The sequence below is a fragment of the Lepidothrix coronata genome, unplaced genomic scaffold (assembly GCF_001604755.1).
Source record: "Lepidothrix coronata isolate B3197 unplaced genomic scaffold, Lepidothrix_coronata-1.0 Scaffold598, whole genome shotgun sequence".
Taxonomy (NCBI): domain Eukaryota; kingdom Metazoa; phylum Chordata; class Aves; order Passeriformes; family Pipridae; genus Lepidothrix; species Lepidothrix coronata.
Genome location: NW_016690778.1, coordinates 16,462 through 25,983, shown reverse-complemented (window position 1 = coordinate 25,983; position 9,522 = coordinate 16,462).

Below are 9,522 nucleotides of genomic sequence, written 5' to 3'. Positions count from 1 at the left end.
CCTTGGCACAAGGCCTGCAGCCATATTAGTGGCGCAGTATTTTTTACTGTCTGCACCCAGCCATGCCAAGGTGAAGGTCTCAGAAATGCAATAGAAATTGTTCACGCAATTTCTGTCCGCCGACAGTCCGGTAGGTGAATTATCCAGTAAGTAAAAGGTCCCTTTAGATCCCATTTATGCTTTTCCAGGCAACATATTATTCCCAGTCTGTCTTCTCATCCAGCACATCTCCCCCTTCTCTGTCTTTAATCGTGGTGACATTCACGGTTACACTGCGGATGATCATCTGGCGAACACAAATGATGAAACACGGCAAAAAGGTACACAAGAAAACGAGGACAAAGGGAAATGAGTATAATTTTGCGGGACCATTGAGGAAGGGAGGGAGTTTTTAGCCAATCAAAAAGTCCATCCAGTCCCTCATCACAGGACTGGTGGATATCTTTTACAAGATTTTTTAATTGATGTATGCTTTCATAAACTGATTGCGAATGGTCTGAAAAATTCATACAGCACATTCCTTTGAACTCCTGGCACCCATGACCGTGTGCCAGGAGTAGGAAGTCAAAGGGCAGCACAATTTTGGAGACTAACTTCCTTCAGTTTTTGAGTGTCTTTCTTCTAGCAAACCCTCAAGTGCTTTTGTGGTTGCATTTGCCTCCTTGGTCAACCAGCAACCAAGGTGGGAAAGTAAGGAAAGGGCATGGGCAGTTCCTATCCCAGGGATAGGGAAGGAAGCCCAAAAGTTCTTCATGCGGGACCAAATGTCAAGGCTGGAATCAGTCTGCCGGGAAGGGTAGGGGCGGTGGCAGAGTAATGATTGCATCAATCACACGTGGTGCTGCATTAATATTGGGAGGAATGACTGGGCTCTTTGGGGCAACTTTGGGTGTTTTTGGAATGGTTTTAGGTTCAGATTTAGGGAGCCTCCAATTTTCCAAATCTTTTTGAAGGTTGGGGAACCATCCTCTTTTTATACGGAGGGACCTTTTGACTTTATTTTTGGGAGAAATCAATTGATCTGCTAACTGAAACTTCGCCGGGTTAAACAGTGCCAACTTTCCTACTGTGCAGGGACCCCCTTCCGGGTAGGCAGGAATACCCTGCCACGCCCGATCCCCGCACAGGAGGAAAAACCCTTTGGGGAGCCTCATGTCTCTAGGAACATGCTCTGTTGGCACTGTGGTGGCGATTGAACTATTGCACCACGGCGAAATGGTCCCTCTGTAAATTAGTTTGTATCCGGTTTCATTATGAGGGGTGAACAAAACTGGTTGAGTGTAGCAGTGGAAAATAACACAACTAACAGTGGGTAAGGAACCAAGTAAATCAATTTCTTGAAAGGGAGTATTGGTGAAGGTTTGTGCTGCTATAACCTGCGCTAAATTGGGTGAATTCAGTGGCAGGGACCCCATGCTCCGGGTTTGGGACACAAATGTGTTCCATTCGACACCCGAAGTTACGGGAATCCCCGTAGGTTTTGAAGGGGTTGCTGGCGCTGGTCAAGGCCAGGCACAAGGTGTCCATGCCCGTGGCCTTGGCCGGTGTTACCCACAAGTTCTCTGAAGGTTGGCTCATCCAGTCTCTTAGCGGCGACATGATGATGCGAGGGATGAGTCCGATGATAACACTCAGGAAGATGTAAAACGGGAGTGCTTGCATCTTTCTCTTCAAGTCTGGGAGATCTTTATCCGCTTAGCAGGGACCCACTTCGGCCCTTCTGAACCTGCCAGATGGTCGGCAATCTGGTTTCCCTCCGCCACAGGACCGGGTAAAGTAGCGTGTGACCTGGTGTGAACAATATAATAGCCGAATTCTCTTCGAATTGGTGTGGGAGGAATATCCACTCCCATAAACAGAAGTCCTTGCAGTCGCGGGTAAACTGGCCCAAGAGGGCCAAATGCTGTTCCTGTTCTCAGATTACTACTAGGGAGGATGGCAGTCCCTCCATCCTCCTGCATGATTGTCTCTGGGTGATTTTCTTCTCGACAGTGGATAAGGCCTTTTCTGCTTGGTTGGAGCGATGCTGGTCTGCCCTCTGGTCCGTAGATTGTTAACACTTCCCTGCTCCTGACGGGATACTGTGATCCCCCTACCCCACTGACTTTGACGTTAGCAGTCTGGGCTGGCCAGCCGTATGGCCAGTCCTTGGAGGCAATGATGGTAATGTCCGCACCCGAGTCCAGAAGGGCCTCCACTTTGACCTTCTGCGGGTGCCTAGGTTGTGAGAAATAAACCAGACATGTTAAAAGTGGGTGAGAGGTTTTTCACCGAGGTCGTCCAATGGACTTCGCTCAGTGCTTCCTCCCTCCGCTCCTCATGTGAGGATTTCACGCAGAGTAAGTCGTCTGTGGAGACCATCTTTGTCACGGGGAAGCGGTCCTCCAGCTGCACGGGAGGGAGATGCACAGTTAGGCATATAGCAATATTTGTGTTTGTAAGTCCTGTCAGGAGGGTGGGTACAACAATGATTCCCTTAGCCACTGCTGAGAAATGTGATATCATTAAGTATGTTTTGTCAGGATCTACAGGGGCAGATGGCCTGACTCTGGCCAATTGCTCATAAGAGCTTAGGTGTGTCGTAGGGTGGACTACAGAGAGAATGATCCAATTAAGGGGAACACATTGATTTTTAACTGGAACAGGGTCTGCCAAATTAGAGGAAATACACGGAACAGGAATAGGGTCTGTTGGATTCAAGGGAGTAGAATCTGCCAGAGGCTTTGGGCTTACAGGGTAGCAGGGTGTGGTGTGGGGCGCAGGATTGAGTGGAGAGCAGGGGTAATTTGTGTCATCGCGCCCCCCCGGGCGCTCTGCTCCCCGTTTCCCTGATGTTCACAGGAGTAAGGGTGAAGGTCAGGCAAAGATTGGAATGTGACTTTCTTCCTTGGCCCTGGGGATCTCCTGGGGGGAAGAGGCTCACCACTGATGTTAGTCATGGACCTACAACTGGAGGACCAATGACGGCCTTTCCCACACCTCCGGCATAGGGTTTTAGGTAAATTTGGTTTGGGATTTAATTCATGACAGTGTTTCTTAAAATGACCCTTCTCTCCACAGTTGAAGCAGGATTGGGGACCTGTGAATGCAGCAGCCAATAGGCGTGCTTTGTGGGAATTGGAGCCAATATTCTTACAAGCTTCTATCATTTCTAGTAAGGAGGGATTTTTTAACATCTTTAATGCTTTCTGGCAGTCCTCATTAGCCTTTTCAATAACCAATTTATTAAACAAAATTTCCTGGCTCTCTTTTTGATGGACCTGCCGACTGATCGCTTCTTTTAGCCGAGTTATAAATTCTACAAAGGGTTCTTTTGGGCCTTGGTTGATAAGAGTGAAGGAGGGTGTCTGAACATAAGCATCAGCCACCCTCTTCACAGCCTCTAATGCCAATTCTTTGATTGCTTCTAAAAATTTGGGGTCAATTCGAGCTTGATCCCTCCTACTAGAATAGTTCCCTTCCCCATAAAGCATGTCTGTTGCCTGCCGGATGGGAATTCCCCTCCTTTCCATTTTCTCATTGACATACACAGTGATCAATTTTTTCATTCAGCCTCGAATACTGAGGACTGTACTGTTGTAAAGAGTCCTCCTATTACTGCTCATATATCATAGGGAATTAACGTATAGGCAAGAAAGAAGGATTCTAGCAACCCGATAGTAAAGGGCACCCCCAGCCCATACTCGACGATGGCTTTTTTAACATCTTTGAGCATGGGGTATGATATTGGCCGCCACTCCGGGGTCTTTCCCTCCTCTATATATATAGGAAACGCTTTCAGGAATTTAGTGTCTTTAGCGGTAGCAGCCTCCTCCCTGAAGGCTCTCCAGATATCTGGCAGCTTAGGCTGTCGTTCAGGGGAGTGCTGCACGGTGTCTAAATCGGGTTCAGGGTAGCGGCAGACAGGGTAAGCCTCGGTGCTATCCGGCCTATGGGCGCGGCCATTTTTCCGGATGTTATTGCCGGAAAAGGCCCTGACCTTCGCCCTGACCCCGCCCCTTGCTACCCTCCCGCCCCGGGTAGGTGACGCATCCGGGGAAGAGGTGGGACTGGAGGAAGCGGGCGTATCCGTGGGTGTGCCGGGGGAGGGATTCCCGACGTAATCGGGCGGAGGCGGAGGTGGCCTAGAGGGTGGCCTACGGGGGCCCGCCTTCTCCCGTCCCGCACTGGTGTTTCCTGCGCTGAGGCTTCCCGCGCTGCCCCTTTCTGCCTTTGCGCCGCGCGATCCCTGTGTCCCTCCTCCTCGACACGATTTTGAGATCGCCGTGATGGTTTCTTCCTCCTCCTGCCATCCTGTGTATCTGTCTGCTCAGTGTCCATCTCTGCCTTCTTAGTATCAGTTTCTGGGAGGCTGATATTCTTGTTCATCACCTGGTGCTGTAGCACCATCAGAACTAGCCTCCATGCGATGAGCACCTCTTTAGCTTATCTCTATCTCGCCAGAGATCATAGCCTACAGCCTGTCACTTTTCAATATTAGTGTCCTCAGCAAGCTTATAGCTTATAGCTCCTGCGATCGAGCCATCTGGCGAGCACCTTTGCTGACTTTTTGTCGAGGGGGTGGCCGTGTTCTATAACAAAGTCTTTTAGGTGCCTATATACAAATTTTTGAGAGGTTGAGAGGGTGAGTCCCATGGCGATATTAAGCGGGTCTCAACTCCAGTCTCGGATAGAAAATCCTCTCTTTTGATGTCCGATTGGGGTGTGGGTGATGGGGTAGGGTGTGGGAATGTCTTCAGCAGCTCACCTGTCCGGCGTGTTGACCCGCGCAGCTACCATCGAGCTCGCAGCTGTCCGTTCTGCTGGAGAGGACCGACGGGGACGATCGCCTCCCCCGGCGTCGCCTGAGCCCGAGTGAAGGCGCAGGAGTTCTCTCAATATGAGAACCCTCAAATGTGCTCCAACACGTGGGCACCACTTGCCATGGTCCGTGGGGGGAAGGGAAATGGGACCGGGCACTGCAATAAGGGTTCTGACACAGTTGAGGTCTCGTGCAGCAATGCCACTTTATTCAGGGAAAACAAGGGTTTAAATAAAGCGGGTCTGAGGGGCGGATTCTAAACTGGGGAGGTGCAAGAGATTGACAACTCAGGGAAAAGTGTGATAGGGAGATAGGGGAAAGGTGGGTGGAACTCCCAGGTCTCTAAGGGAATGGACCAATGGTAGCTCTCCCTGCACTGTGGCACACTGTAACCAATCAGCGGCAGAGGAGCGGGAAAACAGGGGAGACAGGGTGACAAACAACTTTGGGAGGGAAAATCTAAGGGAGAAATGGAGACAATATGGAGGTATGACAGAATTCATAAAATTTAATGTGATCGATGAAACGAGGCCATAATTTTGGGTTGCAAGGAAATAAAATATTTATTAATGCCAACAAGCAAAAACGGCCAGCCGGGCGACTTGGAGGAAACCTCAGTTCCTGCCACAGTCCGCAAAAGGGGAACAGAAACAGCACCGGTTATACCCTCTGTTGACACCTCCCCCCAAAGTCATGTGTTTGGTTCATTGGTGGAGGTCTCGTGGGCTGCCTTCTGCTTGGTTCCCTCTTCGCGGGCCAACCTGAGGTTGGTTCCTCCGTTCGCGGGTAATCACCGTTGCTGAGGGGTGTCCACCAATAATGTCAGGGTCATTAATTCTATGGGGCCGTGGTCCTGGAAATTTCCATTGGGATGACAACTGATCACCCGGACTCCTCGTGGTCTGCCCCCTCCATACTAGGTCTTATTAGTATGTTTAAAACAAACATTTCCAAAAATATAACATGCAAAGTCATTCTCGTGTTGTGTTCTGCAGCTTACAAAACTTGTGGTTAGGTATTTCACAACATGTCAACTTATGATTCTGACAAACAATTAACATAATATAGTAACTTTATTAATGTTTCCTATTTGAACAGCAAATTTTTTTAGGTTACTTATAACAATCCCCCCTCCTAATTTCCTCGTAAATTTGCTGGTCAAATTCAATCACTGCCTCCCTAGCCACTTCTAAGAGGGAGGCCTGATCTTCACTAGAAGACTTCCCACTCATGTCTTCATATTGCTGCTTCATTGTTAGTAATTGCACAGTTTCAATTCTGTTCTTAACAAATGCTTTAACCTTGTTAAGGATACATGGTCCAAAAATTAGTGAAGCAAACAACATTATTAAAGGACCTGCTAAGGTTGAGATTAGAGTTGTTAGCCAGGGGAACTGACTATGCCAGGTATCTAGCCAATTTTTTGAAGCATCTTTTTCTCTTTTTCTTTGTAGTATCCCCTCACGCAGTTTGGTCATAGATTCCTTGATGATTCCTGAGTGATTAGCATAGAAACAACATTCTTCTCCTAGGGCTACACATAACCCCCCTTGCTGCAGAAACAGCAAGTCTAACCCTTGTCTGTTTTGCAAAACCACTTCTGAAAAGGAATTCAGAGAAGTTTCTAAGTACAAAATAGACTTCTCTATTCTGTCCAAATCTTCATCCACTGCTGCCCTCAGGGCAGTCAATCCATGACCCTGTTGTACTAGGGATGCAGCTCCAGCCCCTGTGACTCCCAATCCTAAAATCATTGCAATTGTTACACTTATTGGTTCCCGCTTTTGTATTCTGTGCTTATTCATTTCCCAAAACTCTAAAACAGATTCTTCAGAACGATACAGCATATGAGGCAGCACAGTTATCTGAATACAAAACTCATGATTCTTTTTAAATGCAGATACAGACACACACGGGATTAAACCAGTTTTAGAACATATCCACCACTCACCTTGGTGTGGTATAGCCCACTTATTCTTTCCTTCTTCTAGTTTGTCTACTTTAGTACCACATAACTCATGACTATCTGGAGGGATGTTCCCAATACATGTCCCCTGTCCACTGACTTGTGACATTGTGAGACCAATTTCTCTTTCTCCCCACCTACATTGATTTGGGTTATCCTCTGTACTGAAACTAAAGGTGAGGTTCAATCCCACCCCCTCGTAGAAGGGAGGTCCCACGTTGTAACATAACCAACAAGACTCAGTCATGTCAGGGTCTGTATAATTGATGACTTTATAAGATGCTTCTACCAGGTTTAACATTGATTCCACTCCCCCATGTGATACCTTTTCTTTTTCAAATGATCCAGTAGGAATGACCTGTGTACCTTTAGATTCCTGTGACATTGAATTAGTAAGGACTTTATCTACCTTTTCCCTTTCTTTTTCTTGACTGTTGTCTCTAGATTTCCTTATTTCCAAACTGGGTCCTAGTAATTGGGAATAAACAGTTAATGGCTGTTTCCTTATTGTTACATATTCACCTGGGTCTGCGGACAGTCTGTCTAATCTCACTCCCCAGGTTTGTCCAGTCAGCCACCCTCGGTCCTCATGATTTAAGACTTGCACTTGCAAGTATTCACAATTTGAGGTCTCATAAGGGGTTACCAATCCTCCAAGTGCGGGCGGTTCACAATGTGAGGGTCCCCATTGCACTCTCAAGTATCTATCTGGTCTTTCAGGTCTCCAGGCAGTGGCTATGGTCTCACAACCCCAATATCCACAGTGATAGTGCCCAGGATAATTGCAATATGACCTCCCCGGGTTAGAAGTTGGACACCAATATGTGGCTCCCTTATTTACTGTAACAGGGGGTTTTCTTCCTCCTTTGCCACATTCTTGGGGTATATTAGCCATTAACAGATCACAAACTGTCACATTAAATTTAGGACCTATGGCAGTTATTGCCTTCTGAACAATTTTTGAATATTTTGACCTGATTAAAGTCCACTCAAATGGCTGGTGGGCACATCCCAGAGAACTCGCAAGAACTATTACAATAATGATTGACACCAGATTTTGCCCCATTTTGTTTGAGTCTCTTCCTTTCGCTCTCAGTGGTCTCTGCTTTGAGTCACCTGCTTCCCCACACGTTTATCTCTCTGCCTTCCTTCGTCTGTTCCTGTGCAGGGAACAACGAGGTTTTAGGTTCTTCTTGGCAGCAGTGATAGTCTTTGGGGGATAGACTCAATTTGCTTAATTTTCCCCCACTGATTCAGGCTGAGACTCATCTATTTCAAGACTTTGGATTCTGTTGATCAGTCCCAACAATTCAACATACCTCCTTCGATTGGGTTTTTCCAATTTCCAAGAAAATCTAGTTCGGCACAATTCTATCCGTGCCCTGTTCCAATTGGTTTCATAAATTTCCCAAGTCTCTGGGACTAACCACACCCAACCACAGAAAGCTTTTATTATTTCAGCGTTCGCTAATTGTTCCCTTATGGATTCAGTAGAACTCGTCCTACACTTCATACAATGGGGTTGTCCCCTTATAGATACACAGCGCCACTTCTTACCACACTTCTTGCACTTACACAACACCCAGCTGTAGTGTGTGGACTCTGGGTGCTTTATACAGGGTATTCCATGTGGGCTACGTCCCTCTGGTATGTCAGTTTCTACTTCACAACAAAAAGGTAAAACAGTTTGGGTCTCCACTATCCTATACAGGCCCGAGCGCCCAGTCTGTTCAGGTAGTCCCTCTAAGTTCCAGGAAACAAAGTGCACTCTCCTTAAAGTCTGTCCTTGGGGTATCTGAAAGAAAGAATACAGGCTGGACCTTACGACCTCTCCATCAAGGTTCATCTGTTGGCCGTACTCTCTTAATTCTCATCTGCAGGTCTCCGGGGCTCGATGTTACTTTCCACTCCAAATCTTTTACTGGTCCTTTAACTCTTGATGCATGGGTCCACCCTCGCTCAGCTGTTCTCACTGCCGTATCTGTGGTGAGAAGAACAACAAAGGGTCTCTCCCATTGTGGAGTTAGAGATGTTTCTTTCCATGTTTTAATTAATACCTTGTCTCCCAGTTGAAATTTGTGTATAGATATGTCCAAAGGTGGTTTTGGAGCTACAAGTCCTTTTTTCCTTAACTCCTGCCTTCTTTTCATCAATTCAATGATATACTCTCTTAAGAGGGTATCCTCAACCTTTGGATGATCTATTAGGGTTCTGAACTCATAGGGCATGCCATACACCATTTCAAATGGTGAAATCCCCATATCTGTTCGAGGTTGAGTCCTGATATACAGTAGTGTCAAAGGAAGGCACTTCACCCAATTCATTTTTGTTTCTAGCATCAATTTGGTCAGATGTTTCTTAATTTCTCGTTCATTCTCTCTACTCTTCCTGAACTCTGTGGATGCCAAGGGGCGTGATATTCCCACTTGGTTCCCAGCAACTGTTACCTCTTTAATCACTCTGGAAGTGAAGGAGTCTGGACGAATGCATCTGCTACCCTCTTAACTGCTTCCAATGCCAATTCTTTAGATATATCCAAATGTTTCAGATCAATTCTGGACTGATCGTCCCTACTTGAGTAATGCCCCTGACCATAAAGCATGTCTACAGCCTGTGTCACTGGTATTCCCCTCCTCTCCAGCTTTTCGTTAACGTAAGTTGTAATTAGTTTCTTCCACTCCGTCTCAAAGAGGGACGATTGCAGGGTGGAAAAAAGCCCATTTATAACTGCACGAATATCATAAGGTGTGAGTCT